A 13,500-nucleotide genomic window follows, 5' to 3' on the forward strand; every position below is an offset into this window, starting at 1 on the left:
GTGGTGGAAAAGGGGTAGGCTTGTGTAATAATTGTCTAGGTGGATGTGATAAACCTTTTGGAAAAGTGGAAAAGCCAGGTCCCAGACAATTTTTCCACTTGTGCCAATGTAGGTTGGGCACCCAGGGGGCTGGAGCTGGGCGTCTTTGCCTTCATACATGTGAAAGGCATGCACATATCCTGTGGCACTTTCACAGAGCTTGTTGAACTTCAGTTCATACCTGGCCCTTTTATTGGGAATGTATTGCTTGATTCCCAGCCGGCCAGTAAAATGGACAAGAGATTCATCCACACAGATATTTTGGTCAGGGACATAAAGTTCAGCAAATATTTTAGAAAACAAATTAATTAGTGGGTGAATTTCATACAGTTTGTCATAGCCAGGCTGATCTCGGAGGGGGGGGGGGGCTGGGAATTATCACTGAAATACAGGAAGGGCATTATCATGTCCTAGTGTGACCTGGACATTACAGCTGAAAAGATGGGAATGTGATGGATGGGGTGGGTGGACCATTATGGATGTAATTCGTTTTTTTTTTCTTGTAAGCTCCATATTGATCGTATGGTCCAAAAACAATTTACACTCCTCTACTGTTAGCAGTCTTCATTCAAATGGATGGGCATAGCATGAATTGGGGTTGTCTGCGATATATTGTTGGGCAAACAAGTTAGTCTGATCCACAATAAATTGAAGGAAATTATCAGGGAGAAATAAATAAAAAAAAAATCAGGGAAAAATTGTCTGTGTTGGGCTGCACACCTAGTTGTGCAGTGAAAGGGGTATTGTAGCTGATTCTGAGCTGGAAGGCAGTCATAAAGGGTTTGCCAGAGCATCTGAGAGGTATGTTTTGGCCCTGCCTCTTGGGGTCTGGCGTGATATTCCAGCGCTGGTACTGAGCCTTTCATCTTAGGGTCTAGCTCCGTTGTCATTTGCCAATTGACCATTCGGGTGTAATGGTGCTGGTACATTGGCACTGCTCTTGGTTGCTTGCTCATCAGAGTGTCTTACTCTTTTAGGAGGGACTACTTCCTCTTCGGTCACCGATCTACTGCTTTCTACTGGCTCGTATTCCGAATCAGAATTGGACAGTGAGAGCTCCCTGCTGCTCTAGTCTATCATGCTGAGGATTTTGAAGCCTCACCAGTGAAATTTTTTTTTGACATCTTGGCTGTATGACAGGCAACTGTGATGGGTACACTGCTAATGGGTGGCAGTGATGGCGGCTCTGTTATGGGTACACTGATTAGGCTGTACTGGTGTATGCACTGACAGGTACACTGATAGACTTCCCTGATGGATGTGCTGACAGGTGCCCTGATAGGCTGCACAACACGTACGCTGACGGGCTGTACTGACAGGTACACTGACAGGCTGCACAACAAATTCAATGATGGGCTGTGCTGACAGGTACGTGATGGGCTGTATGACAGGTACACTGAAGGGCTCATTCCTCTGCCATCAGCATGAGTCGCTTCTGACAAGTTTTCCTGACACTAAGAGAAAAAAAGTGAAAGGGGAGGGACATCCAGACTCAGCTCTGTTTCTGTGAGCTGTGTGAAGGAGGTGTGTCCTTTCCCTCCAATCAGCTCTCCTCACTTAGCTCTGAAGCGTGTAACTTCATCTTCCTACCCCGTGCTTTCTGAAAGCTCAGACAAGCTGTAAAAATTCAGTACTTTGAACAGATGTAGAGAAGGCTACAGATAAACAGGTACAACTTATGTAGGAAGATTTGTTTTATCTCTGAATATCACCTGAGGCCAGTCACTTCCCGGGTATATGTAAGGTTTTACAACCAATGTAAATGTTTACTAGTTGGCTGCACTCAATGCATAGAATGTTGAATTCAGTATTATGCTAATGAGCTGACTGCCAACTAGTAGTAAAATCTCTCAGCAGCAGCATCTGAATCACCAGTGTAGCCCTAGCCACAGTGAGCAATAAAACTAGTTGACAATATGGATTGCAGAATAAACATTAGAGCCACTTGGATGTACCCGAGTCTGTTTAAATCAAACCTACAGGTGAAACTCAAAAAATTAGAATATCGTGCAAAAATTCATTTATTTCAGTAATGCAACTTAAAAGGTGAAACTAATATATGAGATAGACTCGTTACATGAAAACAAGATAGTTCAAGCCGTGATTTGTCATGATTGTGATGATTATGGCTTACAGCTCATGAAAACCCCAAATCCACAATCTCAGAAAATTAGAATATTGTGAAAAGGTGCAATATTCTCGGCTCAAAGTGTCCCACTCTAATCAGCTAATTAAGCCATAACACCTGCAAAGGGTTCCTGAGCCTTTAAATGGTCTCTCAGTCTGGTTCAGTAGGAATCACAATCATGGGAAAGACTGCTGACCTGACACTTGTGCAGAAAACCATCATTGACACCCTCCATAAGGAGGGAAAGCCTCAAAAGGTAAGTGCAAAAGAAGTTGGATGTTCCCGAAGTGCTGTATCAAAGCACATTAATAGAAAGTTATGTGGAAGGGAAAAGTGTGGAAGAAAAAGATGCACAAGCAGCAGGGATGACCGCAGCCTGGAGAGGATTGTCAGGAAAAGGCCATTCAAAAGTGTTGGGGACTTTCACAAGGAGTGGACTGAGGTTGGAGTCAGTGCATCAAGAGCCACCACACACAGACAGATCCTAAACATGGGCTTCAAATGTTGTATTCCTTTTGTCAAGTCGCTCCTGAACAACCAACAACGTCAGAAGCGTCTTACCTGGGCTAAAGAAAAACAGACCTGGTCTGTTGCTCAGTGGTCCAAAGTCCTCTTTTCTGATGAGAGCAACTTTTGCATCTCATTTGGAAACCAAGGACCCAGAGTATGGAGGAAGAATGGAGAGGCACACACTGCAAGATGCTTGAAGTCCACTGTGAAGTTTCCACAGTCTGTGTTGATTTGGGGAGTCATGTCATCTGCTGGTGTTGGTCCACTGTGCTTCATTAAGTCTAGGGTCAATGCAGCCGTCTACTAGGAGATTTTGGAGCACTTCCTTCCTCAGACAAGCTTTATGGGGATGCTGACTTCATTTTCCAGCAGGACTTGGCACCTGCCCACACTGCCAAAAGCACCAAAACCTGGTTCAATGAAAGATGAGAGACATGAGACCAAACAATGCAGAAGAGCTGAAGGCCACTATTGAAGCATCCTGGTCTTCCATAACACCTCAGCAGTGCCACAGGTTGATAGCTTCCATGCCACGCCGCATTGAGGCAGTAATTGCTGCAAAAGGGGCCCAAACCAAGTACTGAGTACATATACATGCTTATACTTTTCAGAGGTCCGGTATTGTTCTATATACAATCCTTGTTTTATTGATTGCATGTAATATTCTAATTTTCTGAGATTGTGGATTTGGGGTTTTCATGAGCTGTAAGTCATCATCACAATTATGACAAATCACGGCTTCAACTATCTTGCTTTGCATGTAGTAAGTATCTCATATATTAGTTTCAACTTTTAAGTTGCATTACTGAAATAAATGAACTTTTGCACGATATTCTAAATTTTCAAGTTTCACCGGTACAGTAAGATAAATAAGTAGCCTTCCTACAATGCTAGGAAGAAGTTGGGCTTTAGTTCTTTTCTACAGCAAGGTTTGATTCACAACTCGGCCTGTCAGGAATGTGTGCTTTCCCAACACCCACAGCAATGCGCTGATCTTTAGTACATGTGCTGGGGTGCCATTTTGTCTTAGACCCCATGTACACGGGACACTTCTGAACGATAGAGACTGCTGGAAAACATAGGTTAAAAAAAGTCTGTTTAGCTGCATTTGCATACCGCGTTTATGAGCGTTTGCGTTCAGAAGAGTGTTTTAAAGATAACCTCAGGAGACCTTCCAAAATGCCCAGAATGCACTGAAAAACAGCAAAAATAACAATTTCAGACATTTTGAGAGAAATAAAGATAGCAGAAGCAGAGAGAGCAGTATTTGTTGAGATTAGCTGTCTTTTTTTTTTATGTAGTGTTTGGATGTGTTCCAGCTCATTTCTGTGCAGAACTTATTGCAGCAATGTCTAACATTTTTTTTCATGCAAAACCTCAAAGTATGGTGTGCTAGGTCCATTTGAGTACCGGGAAAACGCTTTGCATGCATTTTTGATGATGAAAAAAGGCTCTGGACAGTATCTGGAAATGGAAGCGTTAAAAAAAATTTTCAAAAAAAAGAAGAAAAAAAAACACATGCAACCACCCCATATAATGATTCATAAGCTGCAATAGGTTACATCTTTCGGTATTGGGTTTCATACCACTTCCCGACCGGCCGTTGCATATAAACGGCCGGACGGTGGCAGTGCAGGTTCGGGTGGCCGTTTATAAACGGCCTCCAGCACCCTGCTTGGGCGCGCGCAGCACCGCGATCCGGTGCCCGCTGTGTCCTCCGGACACAGTGAAACACCGATCGTCGGACGGGACCTCTGTGCAAGGTCCCGATCATGTGATCACTGATTGGCCAATCAGTGATCATATGCAAAGTAGTAAGCAAGATGTCACTTATGACATCATTGCTTACTACGTGTGAAATCTGTGAATGATCACAGAGGTCACATGGTACAAGGCTATTCGCAACAGCCTTGTACCATGTGACAAGCTGTGACCAATCACAGCTCACTCAGTACTTCTCAATGAGTGCAAGAATACAGACAGAGAGAAAGAGAAATGATTGCTTTTACATCCTACTGTATATGGGTGTAAAAACAATCAGTGTAAAAAAAAAAAAAAAAAGAAAGAAAAAACCTTCATCACCCCCCACAAGTAGTACAGTGTCACCATGGTGACACTGTACTGCTAGGGTGACAGTATGTAAAAAATAAAAAATATAAAAAAATAAAATAAAAATGTAAAAAAAAATGTTTAAAAATTATAATTTTTGGTTATAAACTAATTTGGATTTTTTTTTTTTTACTAAAGAGATAACGGAATAAATTTTGGCCAAGATTTATGATGAAATATTATTTATTTGCAAAATTTTATGAAAAAAACTTTCAAAATTTTTGAACTTTTTCATTTACATACCAAAAAAAATAAAAATCCCAGCGGTGAATAAATACCACCAAAATAAAGCTTTATCTGTCTCAAAAAAATGGTAAAAAATTAATATGGGTACAGTGTTGCAAGACCGCGCAATTGTCATTCAAAGTGTGATAGCGCTCAAAGCTGAAAATTGCCCTCGTCAGGAAGGGGGTAAAAGTGTCCGGTCTGGAAGTGGTTAATGATAGGTTCACATCTAGCAGTTTCATGCATGCCATGTTTGCACAGACAAAGCAGCTCATGCATTTAAATGGGCTGCTGTACCTGTGGAAAATGTAGGAAACGTTTTCCAGCACTTTTTGTAAATTGTGTGCCAGAGGACTCATCAGAGCAAACAGTGTAGGTTTATAAACTCTAGGTTAGACAATATGACTTAGAACAGCGGTTCTCAACCTGGGGGTCGCGACCCCTTTGGGGGTCGAACTACACTTTCCCAGGGGTCGCCTAAGACCATCGGAAAACACATATTTCCGATGGCCTTAGGAACCGAGACACCGCTCCTTGATCCGTCTGCAGGTGTGGGCGGGATGACATGCCGTCCCTGTCATCTGGACACACCCCCGGGATCAATCCTTCCTTGTCGGTGATTGGCCGCCGGAACTGTAGCTCAAGAGAGGCACACAGGCGGCCAATCACCGGCGAGGAGGTGGAGCTTGGAAAGGAGGAGCCGAGCGGCACCGCGAAGCACGAGCGAGTGAAGAGGAGGAAAGCGGCCGGAGAAGGAAGCCATCTGACCGGTAAGTGTTTGTACCATGGGAGAGGGAGGGAGCGAGCGAGCCCAGGCTGGAGCAGGGGTCAGCAAGATAAGTATCATTGGTGTCAGTGGGAGGAATAGTGCCCAATCATTGGTGTCACTATTACCAATGATGGGGCACTATTCCTCCCCCCACTGACACCAACGATGGGGCACTATTCCTCCCACTGACACCAACGATGGGGCACTATTCCTCCCACTGACACCAACGATGGGGCACTATTCCTCCCACTGACACCAACGATGGGGCACTATACTTCCCTCTGATACCAACGATGGGGCACTATTCCTCCCACTGACACCAATGTTGGGGCACTATTGCTCCCCCTGATGCCAACGATGGGGCACTATTCCTCCCACTGACACCAATGATGGGGGCACTATTCCTCCCACTGATACCAATGATGGGGCACTATTCCTCCCACTGACACCAATGATGGGGCACTATTCCTCCCACTGACACCAATAATGGGGCCGTATTCCCCCCACTGACACCAATGATGGGGCACTATTCCTCCCACTGACACCAGTGATGGGGCACTATTCCTCCCACTGACACCAGTGATGGGGCACTTTTCCTCCCACTGACACCAGTGATGGGACACTATTCTTCCCACTGACACCAGAGATGGGGCACTATTCCTCCCACTGACACCAATGATGGGGCACTATTCCCCCCACTGACACCAATGATGGTGCACTATTCCCCCCACTGACACCAATGATGGGGCACTATTCCCCCCACTGACACCAATGATGGGGCACTATTCCCCCCACTGACACCAATGATGGGGCACTATTCCCCCCCACTGACACCTATGATGGGGCACTATTCCTCCCATTGACACCAACGATGGGGCACTATTCCTCCCCCCACTGACACCAACGATGGGGCACTATTCCTCCCCCCACTGACACCAACGATGGGGCACTATTCCCCCCACTGACACCTATGATGGGGCACTATTCCTCCCATTGACACCAACGATGGGGCACTATTCCTCCCCCCACTGACACCAACGATGGGGCACTATTCCTCCCCCCACTGACACCAACGATGGGGCACTATTCCTCCCACTGACACCAATGATGGGGCACTATTCCTCCCACTGACACCAACGATGGGGCACTATTCCTCCCACTGACACCAACGATGGGGCACTATTCCTCCTACTGACACCAACGATGGGGCACTATACTTCCCTCTGATACCAACGATGGGGCACTATTCCTCCCACTGACACCAATGTTGGGGCACTATTCCTCCCCCTGATGCCAACAATGGGGCACTATTCCTCCCACTGACACCAATGATGGGGGCACTATTCCTCCCACTGATACCAATGATGCGGCACTATTCCTCCCACTGACACCAATGATGGGGCACTATTCCTCCCACTGACACCAATAATGGGGCCGTATTCCCCCCACTGACACCAATGATGGGGCACTATTCCTCCCACTGACACCAGTGATGGGGCACTATTCCTCCCACTGACACCAGTGATGGGGCACTTTTCCTCCCACTGACACCAGTGATGGGACACTATTCCTCCCACTGACACCAGTGATGGGGCACTATTCCTCCCACTGACACCAATGATGGGGCACTATTCCCCCCACTGACACCAATGATGGGGCACTATTCCCCCCACTGACACCAATGATGGGGCACTATTCCCCCCACTGACACCAATGATGGGGCACTATTCCCCCCACTGACACCAATGATGGGGCACTATTCCCCCCACTGACACCAATGATGGGGCACTATTCCCCCCACTGACACCTATGATGGGGCACTATTCCTCCCATTGACACCAACGATGGGGCACTATTCCTCCCCCCACTGACACCAACGATGGGGCACTATTCCTCCCCCCACTGACACCAACGATGGGGCACTATTCCTCCCCCCACTGACACCAACGATGGGGCACTATTCCTCCCCCCACTGACACCAACGATGGGGCACTATTCCTCCCCCCACTGACACCAACGATGGGGCACTATTCCTCCCACTGACACCAATGATGGGGCACTATTCCTCCCACTGACACCTATGATGGGGCACTATTCCCCCCACTGACACCTATGATGGGGCACTATTCCCACCACTGGCACCAATGATGGGGCACTATTCCTACCACTGACACCAATGATGGGGGCACTATTCCTACCACTGATACCAATGATGGGGCACTATTCCTCCCATTGACATCAGTGATGGGGCACTATTCCTCCCACTGATATCAATGATGGGACACTATTCCTCCCACTGACACCAATGACGTGGCACTATTCCTCCCACTGATACCAATGATGGGGCACTATTCCTCCCACTGACACCAATGATGAGGCACTATTCCTCCCACTGCAAAATTACAGTTATGATGTAGCAACGAAAATAATTTTATGGTTGGGGGTCACCACAACATGAGGAACTGTATTAAGGGGTCGCGGCATTAGAAAGGTTGAGAACCACTGACTTAGAGTTTCTTTGGTCAAAAAGGTAATTAGCTCCCGTTGTGGTCAGCCTATGAGGAGGGAAAGGATAGCTCAGGAGCAAGCCCACATGAGCGCCCCCATAGCAAGTAGTTTGCTATGGGGGCACTTGGCTAGTTCTCAAGCCCAGCTGTGTGTGCCCATTGACAGAGTGCGGCTTGCCCCACTCCCCTCCCCTCACTAGCTGGGAATGGCTCCCGCTGCTGTATCTGAGCCAATGAGGAGAGAGAAAGACATTACTCTTGTGCACATAGCAGGATCACATTTAGGATCTGGTAAGTAAAAAGGGGGTGGGGACTGGGAGCTGCATGCAGATTTTTACCTGAATGCATTAAAGGTTAAAAAAAAAACCCTGCCTTTGAAAGCACATTACATATAGGCTAATAGGGGTGTTGCATTATAGGACAAAGTTCCATGACTAGTGTAATGAGGGCCAGTAAACAAATAATGTAATGAAGGCAGAGATAGCATAAAGAGGAACTTCACTCCTCCCTGTGGTTTTTTTTTTTTAATTATTTTTCTATTCCTTTCTCACATACCCAGAAAATCTAATGTTGGCAGAGTAGGACCTGGCCGATCACAGCAGGACATCATCTTCCCGGACGTCATTAGGAGCTAGGCTGTCTCTTGCAGGTTCAGCCAGTCACTGGCTAGCCACTCTCTGCCCCTGGAGGATATGGCATTAGGATATCTCAGGAGGCTTAAGGCACAGGAACATGCTACTTGCACCTAGGATGGGCTGGTTTAAAAGTAAAAATGTAAATAAAAAGGAGAAAAATGGACATTTTATACTTTAAGGGGAAGAGGATTGCAGGCAGGAAAAGTCCATCTTTCGAGTGAAAGTCTGCTTTAAATGTGGGATTCTATAATTGTATAAGTAGCTGAAAAGGACACATCCATAGAAAATAAAATACCTCCATTCTCAGTTTGGTGAAAATTATAAAAAGAAAACATTGAAAAGTTTAGAGAACCCTGCTTTAGAGGAAACACTTCAAAACAAAGGGCCAGTTTAATGTCCTTACTTTAGGGAAGCCGGATTGTGGCCAGTGAGGGCAGAAAATGTCCTGGGCTCAGCATCAATGAGAATCAACATGGCCTCAGGGTTGGTGGTCAGTAAGAGGAGTACTGTCCCATCATTGGTATTAGTGGGGAGAATAGTACTCCATTATCAGTGGAATAAATGGTGCCCCATTGTTGGTGCCAGTAGGAGGAATAGTGTTTCTTATCACTGGGAAGATTAGTGCCCAAAGGGTAAGATAAAGGCTAGTAAAGGGCCACATCAGGCCCTCAGAGATCCCTGCTCTAAAACATCGCTATATGCAAATTTTAATTTTTAATACTCATTCAAAGCTAAAACACATTTTGTTTAATGACACCACTTTGATAATTCTCATAGCAAATTAAAGTTATACGTCTAGTGTAGCCTTCAATAAAAAAAATTACATAGCTTGCTTTTATGTAACGGAAGCTTTTCCCTGCTGGGGAAAAAAAAAGTGATAAAATGAAACAACCAAATTATGGTACAAAGACATGAAAGCATGGTGAGTGTGACCTCCTGTGGTCACTTACAGGAATAACAGGACTCACTAGGAATAGGCAAAAAGCCTCCCCCTGCCTCCAAAACATAAAAGGTTCTAATCAATGTATAAAACAAAGACATTTTGGGTTTTAACAAATAGTTAGGTCCATATATATATATATATATATATATATATATATATTTGGAAAGGCACAATTAGATTTCTCAGGTATATACCAAACACATTTAAGCTACAGTTGCAAGAAAAAATATGTGAACCCCTTGGGATTACGTGGAGTTTTGCATGAATTGGGCATAAAATGTGCTCTGAACGTCATCTAAGTCACAACAATAGAAGAACACAGTCTGCTGAACATAATACTACACAAACATTAGATGTTGCCATGGTTTAATTGCACGTGACATGTAAACATTCACAGTGCAGGGAGGAAAAAGTATGTGAACCTTTGGACTTAATAACTGGTTGACCCTCCTTTGGCAGCAATAACCTCAACCAAACATTTCCTGTAGTTGCAGATCAGACCTGCACAACGATCTGGAGTAATTTTGGACCACTCCTCTTCACAAAACTGTTTCAGTGTAGCAATATTCTTGGGATGTCTGGTGTGAATCGCTCTCTTAAGGTCATGCCACAGCATTTCAATCGGGTTGAGGTCAGGACTCTGACTGGGCCACTCCAGAAGGCGTATTCTGTGCTGTTGCAGCCATTGTTTTGTTGAATTACTTGTATGCTTTGAGTCATTGTCCTGTTGCATCACCCATCCTCTGCGGAGCTTCAGTTGGCGGACAGATGGTCGTACGTTTTCCTGCAAAATGTCTTGATAAACTCTGGAATTCATTTTCCCATCAATGACAACAATCCATCCAAGCCCTGAGGCAGCAAAGCAGCCCCAAACCATAATGCTTCCTCCGCCATGTTTTACAGTGGGGATGAGGTTTTGATGTTGGTGTGCTGGGCCTTTTTTTCTCCACACATAGTGTTGTGTGTTCTTCCCAAACAACTCAATCTTGGTTTCATCTGTCCACAGTATATTTTGCCAGTAGTGCTGTGGAACATCCAGGTGCTCTTTTGCAAACTTCAAACGTGCTGCAATATTCTTTTTGGACAGCAATGGCTTCCTCCGTGGTGTCCACCCATGTACTCCATTCTTGTTTAATGTTTTCCTTATTGTAGATGTGTCAACAAAAATGTTAGCATGTGCCAGAGATTTCTGTAGGTCTTTAGCTGACACTCTGGGATTCTTCTTTACCTCATGCAGCATTCTGCGCCGTGCTCTTGCAGTCATTTTTACAGGACGACCATGCCTAGGGAAAGTAGCAACAGTGCTAAACTTTCTCGATTTGTAGACATTCTGTGTTACCATGGACACATGAACATCAAGGCTTTTGAAGATACTTTTGTAACCCTTTCCAGCTTCATGCAAGTCAACAATTCTTAATCGTAGGTCTTCTGAGAGCTCTTTTCTGCGAGGCATGGTTCACATCAGACAGTGCTTCTTGAAACCAGTAAACCCAAAATAGGTGTGTTTTTTAAGGGCAGGACAGCTGTCAGCAACACATCCAATATCATCACACTGATTGGAGTCAAGGTTGGCTCACTCCTGGCTCCAATTAGCTCTGGGAGAAGTCATTAAGCTAGGGCCTCACATACTTTTTCCTCCCTGCACTGTGAATGTTTACATGTTATGTGCAATTAAACCATGGCAACATCTAATGTTTGTGTAGTATTATGTTCAGCAGACTGTTCTTCTATTGTTGTGACTTAGATGACTTTCAGAGCATATTTTATGCCCAATTCATGCAAAACTCCACGTAATCCCAAGGGGTTCACATACTTTTTCTTGCAACTGTATATCATGGATATGGGCTGAAAGTGCACACTCAGGTTTAATTTGAGAGTATGTACATCCAAATTTGAAGGTTTAGGAATTACAGCTCTTAAGGGTAGCCACCCCCCCTTTTTTTTTCAAGGAACCAAAAGTAATTGGACAATTGAATCAAAAGCTATTTCATGGCCAGGTGTGGGTACTCCATTATTTCTTCATCGATTAAGCAGGTAAAAGGTCTGGAGTTGATTCCAAGTGTGGTATTTACATTTGGAATCTATTGCTGTGATCCTACATCATGCATTCAAAGGAGCTGTCCGTGCAAGTGAAACGGGCCATTGTAATGCTTCAAAAACAAAACAAATCCATCAGAGAGATAGCAGCAACATTAGGAGTGGCCAAATCAACAGTTTTGTACATTGAGGAAAGAATGCACTGGTGAGCTCAGCAACATAAAAAAGGCAAGGACATCCACGGAAGACAAGAGTGGTAGATGATTGCAGGATCCTCTCTATTGAGAAGAAAAACCCATTCACAACATCCAAACAAGTGAAGGACACTCTCCAGGAGGTGGGCATATCATTGTCTACAATCTACAATCAAGATAAGACTTCACAAGAGCAAATACAGAGGGGTACCACAAGGTGCAAACCATTCATAAGCCTGAAGAATAGAAAAGCCAGATTAGACTTTGCCAAAAAAACATTTAAAAAAGCCAGACCAGTTCTGGAAAAGCATTCTTTGGACAGATGAAACCAAGACTAATCTGTGCCAAAATGACAGGGGGGGAGAGAAGAAGTGTGGAGGCTTGGAACAGCTCATGATCCAAAGCACACAACGTCATCTGTAAAACATGGTGGAGGCAGTGTGATGGCATGGGCATGCATGGCTTCCAGTGGCACTGGGTCATTGGTGTTTGATGCGACAGAAGACAGAAGCAGCCAGAGGAATTCTGCAGTGTTGAGATATACTGTCAGCCCAGATTCAGCCAAATGCAGCAAAGTTGATTGGACGGCACTTCACAACACAGATGGACAATGATCCAAAACACACTGCAAAAGCAACCCAGGAGCTTTTGAAGGAAAAAATTTTATTTAGGATTACATTAATTTGTCCAATTACATTTGAGCCCCTGGAAATGGAGGGACTGTGTATAAAAATGGTTGCAGTTCCTAAAGTTGCACTTGATATTTACATTCAACCCCTTGAATTAAAGCTGAAAGTCTGCACTTCAAATTCATTGTTTTGTTTTAATTTATTCTGGTGGCTTACAGAGCCAAAAGTATGAAAATTTTGGCCAAATATAAATGAACCTAACTATATACAAAAATATAAATATTTTAAAATGAACAACCCCATGTAAGCAGGTCATTTGTATTGTTATGTTGTACCAAGACTATGGCTCAGAATCATCCTCTCGAGCCTGTCATTTAATTTGTCATTTGGACCACGTCTACTAATTACTGTATTTTTCGCTCCATAAGACGCACTTTTTCCCCCCCCAAAAAATGGAGGGAAAATGTCAGTGCGTCTTATGGAGCGGCCGGTCCGGTATTTCCACCGTGTCAGAATACCGGGCCGGCCGCTCAGCTCTTCTCTGTAGAAGAACCTTACCTGTTCCTCGGTCCAGCGCTGTTGTCTTACCGTGCCGGCATCTTTAGTGTGGGCACCTGGCTGTGACAGCCAGGTGCCCACTGCGCATGCCTGAGAAGCGCTGCGCCTTGTGAATGGCCCGGCATCTTCTGGGACACGATAGTCCCTGAAGACGCCGGGCCATTCACAAAGCGCAGCGCTTCTCAGGCATGCGCAGTGGGCACCTGGCTGTCACAGC

The sequence above is a fragment of the Staurois parvus genome, unplaced genomic scaffold, assembly GCF_062004578.1.
Source record: "Staurois parvus isolate SC_StPar_1 unplaced genomic scaffold, SC_StPar_1.0 ptg000734l, whole genome shotgun sequence".
NCBI classification, from domain to species: Eukaryota; Metazoa; Chordata; class Amphibia; order Anura; family Ranidae; genus Staurois; species Staurois parvus.